Source organism: Spermophilus citellus (genome assembly GCF_964194105.1).
Source record: "Spermophilus citellus genome assembly, chromosome: 16".
Classification (NCBI taxonomy): domain Eukaryota; kingdom Metazoa; phylum Chordata; class Mammalia; order Rodentia; family Sciuridae; genus Spermophilus; species Spermophilus citellus.
Genome location: NC_138196.1, coordinates 67,822,352 through 67,835,640, shown reverse-complemented (window position 1 = coordinate 67,835,640; position 13,289 = coordinate 67,822,352).

Genomic DNA, 13,289 nt, shown 5'->3' with positions numbered 1-13,289 from the left:
TAACTTTACAATAACCCCAGGAGACTCTATCAGGAGCTAACCCCATGGATCTTCTGTTCTTGACATGTTCTTTAATTGGCTCCCTTTGTTTCCACGCGTTTATTCTCAGGGTTAGCACAAATGCTGCTTTCCTTTATCTCTCAACCTACATTTTACTTGATTATTCATTAGTCTTAAAGTCAATTTAAAAAAAGCGTGTAACCCTACTATGTTATTGGTTCACATTCCACTGCTCATTACTAACAACTAACATAGTGAGGTAGAGTTCAACATTACACTTATTTCAAAAAATAAATATTCTGAGAGAAAATTATGAGCTAGTGTAGTTTTTAAAATATTCAAAGTGATTTTATAATAGTGTTGGACCCATGAAACTATCCCACTCAAAACTGTTTTCAAAAACTGCCTAGTAAAACTGAGGATGTGACTCAAGGGTAGAGTGCTTGCCTGGCATACATGAGGTCCTGGGTTCATTCCTCAGCACCACAAAAACAAAACACCAAAATAAATAAATAAAAACCACATAGGATAACTTTAGTTTACAACAATTTAACATATATTTTATTAAGAACTAGAGAAAAGAAGTTGAAAGTTTCTCAACATAAAGATTTGATAAATATTTAAGGAGAGGGAAATGCTAATTATCCTAATTTGATCATTACACAATATATACATGTGTGAATTCTAACTCTGTATCCCATATATATAATTATTGCATATGTAGACATAATGCATGTAAACTTTTATTTTCCATTAAAAAATTTAAAATAAAATAAATTCTTTTTAAGATTAATTAAATTTGTGAAGTAAATAAAATTTTTAAAATATCTTCTTATATAATGATTTTAATATTTAAAAATCACAAAAGTAGAATAATTGGTAATTACAAATGCTTACACAATGAACCTTTGATTCCAGCATCTTTCATTCCTACAGAACCAGCACCATGTGGTTGATGCCAAGTCTGCTGACAGGGACCCTTGCTGTAACAGTTTATGAGTGTCTGGGTGGCTAAGCATGTTGAACTACTAGGCCCCCTTGTGCAAGAAGGTACATTGTGCAAGAAATTGGTACCCCACTCCTGGTACCGATTTCTGTTGTCAGCTTTTCCTCTGCTATGACTATATGACCCAACCAGAACAACTGTAGGAGAAAAAAAGTTTATTTGAGGGCTCAAGAGTTTCAGAGGTCTCAGTCCATAGAAGGCCGGCTCCATGTTTTGTACTTAGGGTGAGGGCAGAACATTATGACAGAAGAGTGTGGCAGAGGGAAGGGGTTAACGTGGTGATCAGAAAGCAGAGAGAGATTTGAAAAACGTAGACTTGAAAGGCAGTAGTAAAACTAGGGCTAAGGAAATGGTATTTGTTAAAGATATTATCATCACTAAAGAAATACTGAAGACTTTGCCCAGAGATAATATGAAAGATGGCTTGAGGGCATCTCAGGAACTGGTAAGACCACACCCATCTAAAACTGACTAAAACACATAATAATAATTTTCTGGGTATCTGCTAGCAGATGCCATGCCACTGGTATTTTTTTTCTATATAATGTATTACTGTAAATATTGTAATTAAAAGTTTTTCATTGACAATTTATCTTATTTTGAAAAAATATTTTTACCATGTAACACTCATCAAATAGTCTCATTTATGATTTTTTTTTTGTAATAGTGACAGGTTCATATGTTTTTCTTTCTTTGTTAATAAAGTGAAATGCATTGATTTTATTAGATGAATCTTGTATTTTTTGGTGAAAACCTAGTTATGGAATATTATCCTTTTGTAAATTGTGGATTTCACATTTTAATATTGCACTGATGAATTTTTGTTTTTCTCTAGATGGGGAACATTTGATAGGTAATAGATGTGAGCATATGGAGCTGGCCCTCCATATGCTTTCTTTTATAAAGCAATTTACCTAAGGCCATTTTGGTCCTGCTCTGGCTTAAATTAATGGGATGTTACATTTCTTGTCTACCTGCTATTCTTAGAGTTATTCTCTTGGCTGAGGAAGTGAACCCTCTCCCTGACAATAAGAATACAAATCACCCTGAAGTGGGCTTTTGGGACCTTTATTACAGACCAAAGATTCCAACACATAGGAAAACAAGATAATTGAGAGAAAAACCCACATAATGCAGATTATGAAAAGGCTTTTAATTATTTTAAGAAATTCAAATTATTGGTTCTAATAATGAAAAATATGAATTGAGTTTAAACAGATGAGTAAAATGATTATGTTTTTGCTTTGAAAACATTTGAGTCAAGTTCAGCAACATGGGGAGGGGGGTGCGTTCTTGCAGGTCATTTTTCAAGGTCTCACTCTCCTAGAAGATCAGACCTCAGGAATAATGACATCAGACTCAGACACTTAACAAGGTTAATGAATGTGTTGTTTCCAAGCAGAAGCTCTAAGAATCTTTATGTAGTTCTAATCTCCTTTGCCTCAATCCCAGATTTCCTTCAATCCTTTCTTTTTTACTTGGGTCTCAAATGAAGAAGACACAAAACAGATATAAAGCTCATCTATGAAAGAAAAAAAACAAAACATAAGATAGTGTAAGTGTCTTATAAGCCACTAAGATTTGGGGCTATCCCACAACATAACTTGGTTAAGATCTGTCTGATATAGTGGTAGGTAAGATTGAAAGCTTGCAGATCTGTTTAAAGACAGTAACTGAGGCACAAAATGTTGATAACCTGGACACAGGGAGTGAAGAGGGGGTGAAATAAGCAAAACTGACAGGAAGTGAATAAGCAGGGTCTCTAATCAATGGACTGTGGGAGAGAAAAGAGAGTTTGAAAGATTTCTAGGCTGAAAAAATTAAATGGGTGGGTAGTAAAGCACCCATGATTTGAAAGTAGAACAGGAGAACAGGTTGACAAGGGGAAAGAGGCCTCCCAGCCCCACCATAGAATTGAGGTAGAACCTCAGTTCTAATCTATGGAACCTGTACTTTCTGTTTCTTCATCTGGAGTATCCTCCAGATAGTTGCAAGATTGGCCTTGCATTTCAGATCTCTGCTTAAAGAGGCATTTGCCAACCGCCCAGTTTTAAAAGCAGGCTCAACTCCTTTTCTTAGTAGCACAGGTTGCTCCCTAATATTAGATTAAATTAAGTACAGAAGCACTGCCCAACATAAACACAAAAGTGACTGAGACAGGTGCAAACCTCGCTAATTCAGCAAAGCCTTTATTCAGCAGTGAAATCAGGCATCTGATGAGCACACTTTCTGAGTAGAAAATGGCACCAATTATGGGGGAAGTATGGGTTTATGTAGGTTACATTTGGGGGGTTTCTTAGTCCTTGAAGACTTCAACAGGGTCTGGGCAAAATGTTGCAAACATCTGGAACTTGTTTTTACTGGGCCCAGTTTTTATAATTAGGCAGTATTTTTACAGGGAGGGAGTAGAGGGTTCAGGGTTCAGAGTCCAGTGCTCAGTGCTCAGTCCTGAGGTCATCATCTTGACATAGGGACAAGATTGATGTGTAGTTTCACTGTCACTGGGAGAGAATTTATTTGGGAAAGGATCCCTCCTCTCAGGGACTGCTATCTTGGATTGATGGTTATCTCCCTTCCAGGGCTGCTTCTGTCACTGGGAGATGATTGATTGGAAGGATCAAAGTTTTGGCTTCTCCCTCCTTTCCTCCTCCCAGGTCACATGCTGTCTTGGGGGGGAGGGTTATCATCAATTCTATATCCTTCACAATGGAATATGAGTCATATATATAATTTTTTTATTTTTCTAATCATGCTATTAAAATACTAAAATAAAAGACTAATATAATTTTAATAATATAGTTCATTTAATCTGGTATATCCAAAATATTTTAATATATATCCCATATAAAATTATTAATGGGATATTTTACTTTCTTTTTTGTAGTAAATATTAATTTAGATTAGATGATTTTCAGTTCCTCAATTGTCTTGTTTCTCTTAGAGCCACCATGTTGAATAATGCAGAGTAAAAGTTTGAATTGTCCTTTGCCTACTGACTGTTTACTATGGGAGCATGTAATTATATGAGGACTGGAGTATTTTTGTTGTTATCATTGTTCATAATAATCTAAAGTAGTACCTAGATTTAGTAAGCATTAAATTTTTATTAAACTATTAAATGAGTGAGGATAGAATCCAGCAAAGAGACCTGGGTCAGACTTAAGGAAGTGATCAGCAGAGTGATGACAATTTAATTCACAGATGAAATGAGTTTATCTGGAGCAAGCATGTTTCAGAAAGTGCTGCGCAGGGTGTGTGGGGGGGTCTGAAATAAGGCATTGAATATCAGATTCTCACATATTTTATATTAGCATCTAAAAATTTTGACCATACTTTTAGTTGTTAAAGATGTAATTGCCAGGGTATTGTAAATATGGATAGCAGGAACTTAAATAAACTCAGATGAAAATTAAATATAGGTAGTTGATGTTCACCAACATTCATATAAAAAAACTTGAGCAGATACTTCACAATTCAGTTTACATGTAATTCTGTAAACTTTCCTTAAACTTCCATTTTCATTCTTCAATAAATTTTATCCTAAATTTTGAAAAGGAATTATTTTGTTAAAGTTTTTATACAATTTAATTTCAGTAGATGGCACAAATACATAAGAGGTCTATTTTCTTATGACAGATCTTTAAAGGTTTCATTATTCAAAAGGAGAATCTCTAAAATTGCTATCACCCCATACCTGGTTGAGAATGTAAACCTGTATAATGTATAATTAATAATCTCCTTGAGAGAAAAAAAATATTATTGCAGATATAATTCTTAAGTAAATATAATATAGGAAACTTGTTAGCACCCAAGAAAATTACTATTGCAACCTGAGTCAGGTGACTTTTAATCAAATATTATTTTCTTCTCATCTTTCCAAAATTTCTTATATTTTCCTATAAATTTTTTCTATAAAATGCAGATTTGAATTAGTCCGCTAGTAGAATATCACTTTACATTTTAGATGGAACATTTCAAGTTTAGTGACATTAGTAAAGAACAGATATTATTTATACTTACTGGAACTTCTTCATTATATCATCAAAAAAATATTTCAATGTAAAATGATGTGGATGAACTACCAAGATTGGAGAATTAAATTACTTATCCCTGGGATCATTTATTCTATCACTTCTGTCATGCCAGAAATGTTTTCCATTGCCCCGTCTACCTTGGGCATAGGAACCCACCTCAGTCTGCCATCTTCCCGCTGGTTTCACTTGCAGAACCTTTGACTATGGGCCATTCTTTTTATGTGAGGAACTGGAGTTACACCACCCTGCTCTGCCAGGAAAGACCATATACCTGTCAGGTTGGGTGTTTGTACAAGATAGAAGGGATCCTAACCTGATTTCTTGGTAAGCTTTGATATGCTTTGTTGCCATAACAATTTGTTCCTTACAGGTAGCTTATCATATCAAATTAAATGAAACATATCTTCAAATAAAAAGTGTGATCATGCTTTTTCCCCAACCACATTCTGCTACGAATAAGACATGATTTTCTGAGCCCATCCAAATAACTACATGGTCCTAAACTATCAGGTCCCCCATAAAAAATTTTGTATTTGATTCTACTCATATATAACTGTGTTTATAGAATCTACATAGAATCTGCTACATTCATCATGTGTTGATGATTCATGATTAACATAGTTAAAATAAATAAACATGAACTTTTTGGGTTTTATATTTTGATTTTTTAAATTTGTTTTTTATAGTTATACATGACGGTAGATTATATTTTGTTATAGTTATACAAACATGAAGCTTAATGTCTTTTGATAAAGGATAACTATGATTTGTTTTAAACATTTCTAATTTTAAATTGCTCCTTTAAAACTGACTGAGCATTGATTGTTCTTAAAAATTAAATGAAGCTTTATTATTTATTATTATAAACTCTTAATAATTAATTAATTAATTAATTTATATTTAGGTACCAGAGATTGACCAAGGGCTTATTCAACACTGATCCACATCCTATCCTCTTTTATTATTTTTATTTATTTATTTTTTAAAAATTTGAGACAGGGTCTTGCTATGTTGCTTAGGGCCTCAATAAATTGCTGAAGCTGGCTTTGAACTTGAACCTCAAATCCTTCTAACTCAGCTTCCCCAGCCACTTGGTATTACAGTTGGCTAAACTTCAATATTTTATATTTAAATTTTCTACATGATACCTACTGTTGCATTGGGAGAAAAACGGGGCATTTTATGCATTAACAGATCTTGATGACAGGGATTCTCTGGGCAAAGTATTTGAAAGATTCTATTTTCTCATCTCTGACATAAGATCAAATGAATTATATAATATTTATTATTATTATTATTATTAATTTTGATTGAAAAGCTAAGTAGTTAAAAAAAATCATGAAAAGATTTTAAATAGACGATGATCATATCAGGGAAATTTGGGTTGCAAGTTCCTTAACAAGAATTTTTTAAGAGAAAGAATTCATTCCCTTTAATGGAAGAATTAAATGTAGAGTCAGAGGAGTGGGAAAAATAGAATCTTTGTCTAAAAATATAACCTTAAAAATAATCTCAAGATTGAAAATCATAATTGCTTTTCACTTAATCCTCTTCTTATTCTGCTGAATCTTGATTTAAACATGGTTCCCATAATGTATCCATATTTAGACTAAAATATTTCTATAAAGCCTGAATTTTAAAGTCCCTGCTACAATCTCACAGTGATAATGTCAACTTAAACTGGGAGGCACTTAAATATGCTGGTACTAGAAAAAAGCACCACGTAGATAAATTTGTTTTCATTGAGATTCTGAAATTGACCTTTTGGTAATTAACATGGAAATCATGGTTTTGAGCTATAGTCTTCAGACAAACTGGAAAAGGAAACAATATATGATGACATCTTTGGCTTTTATTAATAAGAGTAAAAATGTTACAAGTAATCATAGAAGGGTGATTAAATAATACCATAATATTTAAAAATCATTTTATTGTACATACTTGAAGTATTCAATGATGCAATGATGTTTTGATATGCATATAGTCAAATGATTAGTAGTCAACAAATTTACAGAACTATCACCCTTTTTTGTATGTATGTGTTAAAAAACATCTAAAAACTACTCTTCTAGCAAAATTTCAGTGTGCAATACAATATTATTACTATTATTATTATGGATACCAGGGATTGAACTCAGGGGCATTTGACCACTAAGCCACCTTCCCAGACCTATTTTGTATTTTATTTAGAGGGTTGTTTTTTTTTTTGTATTTGATTTCACTGAGTTCCTTAGCACATTGTTTTTGTTGAGGTTGGTTTTGAACTTGCGATCCTCCTGCCTCAGCCTGCCCAGCCACTGGGATTAATATTACTAATGATACTTCTCATGCTGTGCATTAGTTCATTAATGTATGGCTTATATGCATTTGACTATTTTCTTTCCTGCTTCTTTTAGTAACTGATACAGGACCAGAATTCATAGTTCCCTTTTAAAGTTTTAAAAAATAATTCTTATTCATTTTTGGAAGATATGGTACAGTGTTTGAGAACCATTATTCAAAATATAAAAGCACATAATATCTATAAGCCAGTGAACATATTGTATTATTAAATAAGGAAAAATTATGATTTCTCTCCAGATGTAAGGAAAGGTAACTTTCTTTTTTTTTTTTTTTAAGAGAGAGTGAGAGAGGAGAGAGAGAGAGAATTTATATATATATATATATATATATATATATATATATATATATATAGAGAGAGAGAGAGAGAGAGAGAAGAGAATTTTATTTTTAATATTTATTTTTTAGTTCTCAGCGGACACAACATCTTTGTTGGTATGTGGTGCTGAGAATCGAACCCGGGCCGCACGCATGCCAGGCGAGCGCGCTACCGCTTGAGCCACATCCCCAGCCCGAAAGGTAACTTTCAATGCCAAAAAATCTTAAGCAGGTTTTTTTTTTGTCAAAAAAAGTTTAATCAAAACTAAATCCTGAGGAAACAATTAGACTGAGGTAGTAATGAAAGAAATAAGAAATAAGTAGGATGAAGAAATAAAGAAAGGAAAAGAAATAAAAATTTAATTCAGAAGTTCCACATACTTTTCTAGGCCTGGTCATTCTTTCATCCAGTTTCTTTCCCAGATTTGTCACTCTCAAATTCCTGGGAAATCTGTACCTTAACATTAACCATGAATCCTTTCACTTACAAGAATTACCTTGAGCACCATTAACTACCCAAAGCATAGATTAAATAAGGACAGAAATGATATTTTGTGAAATCCACAATTTAGGGGAACTTTTGATTGCTATCTATTGATTAGATAATGAAGACCACATCTGTCTGAGATCCTGAGATGGACGAGACCACCATAACCTGCCCTGAGATCACCAGACTGATATTCCTGTGTTCCTTCTCATGCCACCCTTCACCAAGTTTACTTTAAAAGAAGAGGTGGGAACCCCAAAAGCACATCTCTCACTGTCCAGAGGACCCCATTCTCCCTTTACCCCAAGGGGCTAAAGAGATGACCAGCATTCTCTCCTGGATATAAATCTACTTTTATAATTAAACCTTTGTCTATGCCTCTGACTTGCTTGTGCTAAAATCCTTTTCCCTCACTTCAGCCGAGGTCTCCTGTCAATCCTGCATCCAGTTCCATCTTTTCTCAAGGAACAACTAAGACCCTTCTCCAAAGCCATATCATCTGTGATAACACTAGAGAGTAAGACATCCTATAAGGGAGCTGGCCTGGACTCTAAGAATAAGTGAATGTCGTGAGGGACACAGTAATAACAACAATAAAGGCTAAAGAAACTTACCAACTAAATGTAATGTTTCAGTCTTTATTAGCTCATAGGTGAAAAAATATTTAAGTGATATTAATTAAAGAAACCAAGAAATGCCTGTCCATATGCAAATTTTCCCCAATGTCTTGCAATTCTACCTATTACCCACTCCAACGGATTATAATTAACAGTGAGAAAAGCTGTGATATGTCAGTGTACAAGATTGACAGCCTCAATTGCCACATTGCTTACAGAGTTCAGCAAGGGATAGAGCAATTAAACCAATAAACACAAATTATTATGATTTATCAAAAGTTCCCAAATAAAAGGCTAATGCAGGTGCTAGGGTGTGGAAAAAAGAGGACATAAACAAATATGTGAGCTTGGGTGTTTGCCTTAGGTTTAGATATCAATATAAGGCCTGAAGGCATGATTGCAAATTGTCCAGGAAAGGGATGAATGTGGTGACAGGGACAGCAAATATCTTTCCTGGCATGGAGATAAGTGTATGGAAAACCCTAAGGCAAGGAGGAGTATGATATGTTCTTGGATCCAGGAGTGGAGCACAGTGAACAAGGCGAAAGGCTGCCAAGGTGGGCAGGTGGCCATACCAGGCAGGGACATGAAAGGGATGCTCTCTTTTTGTGCTTGACTCATCAAATTCTTTTATAACCAAATTTTCATGACTTGATTGCATTTTACTGATTTTCCTTGTATCTTTCTCTTTTTTTCCCCCCAGTACTTCTTTATCTGCCCATATTTCAAATGTTGGTGTCCTTTATCAATGATTCAAAACAGTGTGTTGGTACCATCTAAAACACAGAAAGATTTAGTAAGGGCTGTGGGAAAACTATACTTTTAATGATCCAATTTGCAGATTTTAAATATCTATGCACTATCTAAAATTTATATGCCTGAGAGCCATTCTCTGAGACTATGTATCCTCTCAACACTCCTCATTTCACAGGGAATGGCAGCCAGCACACAGCTATGATCTGACTGTGGTGCGTGGCCTGGGTGAATAATGGAAGGCATTACTATGAGTGTTCTGAAAATAATAAACCTAATAAATAGGTATTAAACACTTGACAACTTAGTGACTTCCAAATCTTTTATTTCAGTATATGGAAAAAACATGTATAAAAGTTGACAATGTATAGGTCACAGAAAATAGAATTTTGTATCAGGTTCTCCCTGAGTTGCTTAGTGCCTCTCTTTTTGTTAAGGCTGGCTTTGAACTCAGGATCCTCCTATCTCAGCTTGAGCTGCTGGGATTATAGGCACGTGCCACCATGCCCAGCTTGATCCATTTAGTTCTACTTGGACAATATTCCTCAACAATGATATCTTAGAAAAGAAATAGTAAAATTCAATTTATGTGGAACTCTGTCTCATCCTAAGTTATATGTAATATTTAATCACCAAAGGACTATGGTATGGGGGATTTAGCTACCTACTTCAGATGGTTTCAGTTTGGTGCTTAAACCTCTACCCCAACATTATTTCATAATCTAGCAAATACTTTGAGGGCGAGTATGGTCTCATATTTTTGTCAGGCTTTTCTCTAATGAGGTATTTTCTGAATTCCAGGGGTTTTCACATTCCTCTTCTGCTTAGTATGCTACCCTAGAACTCTGTAAATAGTCCACTGGGGAAAAATCACTTGTGTTTTGTGACCCCTTGGTTTTCCAATTCATAAAACCTGTCCTGCTAAATATAACTGCTAAAATATATGCTGGTTTTCTTTTCTCCCAGAAAAATCTCTCTGTGGGCCCAAGCCTGATTGCAGAGAATTTCCCTAAGGAATAATACTACGGACAATTATCTATTCACTTTAGAAGGATAAGATTATTGCTGGAATAAAAAATTCTGTTGTTTAAAGTAACCAGAAAACACTGAACAATGTGTATTTTTTAAGTGCTGTCAAATTAATTGGAGATAATTATTTTATGACAGAAGCTAGAAGTTATTATCTGACTATTAAATATGGAAATTAGTGAACATCTAAACAGTAAGTCCCCATTTTACTTGTTATAAAGAACAAAGTCTAATATGGGGAAGAAAAAATGCATGAGTAGGAAAGTCTGTTGTTGTTCTGACAACAGTTTGTAAATCTTACTTTTAATGTATGGGAGAAAAATATCTGTCATTAGAGAACAAAGAATTTTTGCTTTTATAATTTTTGTAAAATGGTCTTTCATTGAAAAGTGCTTAAACTTGCAATTATTGTGTTTATTTATACACATGTTTTGGAAATGGATATTTTTCTGTTTTCTTTCATCTTAACTACAAAAGAATATTACATGTTCTCAGTTATAAGGAAAATAAGACTGAATCAAATTCTCTGCTACAGAGAAATTTCAGAAATGTTTCAGAATAACAACATGCAAAATGTTCATATATAATAAGAAAAGGTGGAATATTTCACTTTGGGCATAAAAAATTGTAAGTAAATAATAAGGATAGAATTTTAAAATGGTAGCAAGATCTTTAGGGATATTTGAAGTAGAATACTTCACTTTCTGGATCAAAGAACAATAAAGTACCTTTACTCCCTTAAGTTCATGTCCTATTTTCTTTTCATTTTGAATGATTAAATGGAGCATGAAGTCAACCCAGGTTCTTGGAAGCAGAAAAAAATTAATAGAACATTTATATCTAGTAACAAGCTACCATGTTAAATCCTTGACTCTTTATCAAAAGAACCTAATTATTTAATTTACTAATAGTTATCTTATGGATTTGAGAATATTACTTTTGTATGAGTTGTTAAAATGAGTGATTGTTTCATATAAATTTGGTAATAACTTTTTTCTAATACTGCTAATTGTCATCTGAAACCCCAAAAGTTTAATACTATTTCAAAATAATAATGAGCATAAAGAAGTGAAAATGATAAGGAAAAAGAAAGAACTCAAGTAAACAACATGCACATACTCATCAAAAATAGTAAATTCTCACATCACATTTTAAAACTATTTTTTGAATTAACATGCTTTGCTTTGTGTGTATTTAGGAAAATAAAATATATATGATCATTTTAATTCCCCCTTCCCCCCCTTTTTTCTTTTTTTGTTCTTCTGACATGTATTACTGCTTCACTCAAGGTGACAAAGAAAATAGTTCTTCATCTTTCCTTTTTCTGAGATCTTAATTTGCAAATACATTATTATTACTTCAGATTGTACTGACCCTGAAAGCCTGTTGGTATACTGCCCTGCAGTGTAGCCGAGTGGTCTTATTTTTTTTTGGATATTTTACCCAATTTTATTGCAGAGAAATTCTTCAACTTCCTAGATATAGGCTGCAAAACTGGTTGCCACAGTGTGTTGGAGCCGTTCAGGTTTGAGGATAGGAATCTCAGTGGTCAGTGTCCAGACTTCTCACTGAAGCCCCTCCTGTCATCCCAGTTCCATCCCTGGCAATGAGGTTCCCAGCTGTGGAGATTAGAGCCATGATGATTCAAGCTGTCCCAGAAGTGAAACTTTTGCTTCTCCACCCAGATTTTTGCCAAGAGAGTTATCCAGCAGCATGGGAGGTAGAGAGGATCTGGGAGACAGTGAGTCCAGTCCCACCTGTCTCTTTGAGACATACCTTGCTGGGCTGAATTCTGAGTCCCTGCTTGCTTCTGGGCTTCACACAAAGCTAGCACAGATGTCCATGTTCTTGGGAGACTGAATCAGCTACATCTTCGTTCAACTTTCAAAATATTGGTGCTGTCCTCTCCTCTGGAGCTCTCCTTAGTTGATGATGTGTGCACCCAGCTGTGTTGGGTCTTGAAAAAGATTGGCTCTAAACACATGTATGGACTATCAACATCATTTTTAAAAGCCTCTTATGTTGCATTGATGATGGTGTTATCTTCTACACATTGTTTTTTATAAGACCTTCATTTCCTTTCAGAATTTTTTCTCAACTATGCCATAAAGAACTCATGTAACGATATTGATTTGGAGGCATTTATACAGAAGACTAGAAGTTTCCTAGACCAATGGCAAAATAGAACCAGAGTCCAGAAATTTATAAGGAATTCACTTTCTGAGGATGAGCTTTTTCCTCTTATAATTGTATTTCAGAGGCAAGTTTTTCTTAAGTTGACATTGTGGGGTCAGATAAAGAAATGGGGTTATATTTATGTATTTCAAAAAATAAATAACTATTTTTTGGAGACTAATTTATTTAATCAGCCTCTCGTCTTATCTTTGGCTGCTTTAACCTTTGTAACTTTATTCATGAAACCTACTGACAATGAGATACAATATTTAATTTAATATAAAGTTAAAATATTTTGTTGAAAAGAATTCTGCAATTGCAGATTCATGGTCCTAGCTGGATATTTCTATGTTGAATTATTTAAGAATTACTGTTATAACTTTGGATACTGAAAGAAAAATACAGCAAAAATGTTTGCCCCTGAATACATCTGAATAATAAATCAACAAATCTTTAAACAAAAGAAGCCAGCGCCATGAAAATAAGGCAGAATACACCCTCCATGGTACATATTAGTGTCTCCAAAAATA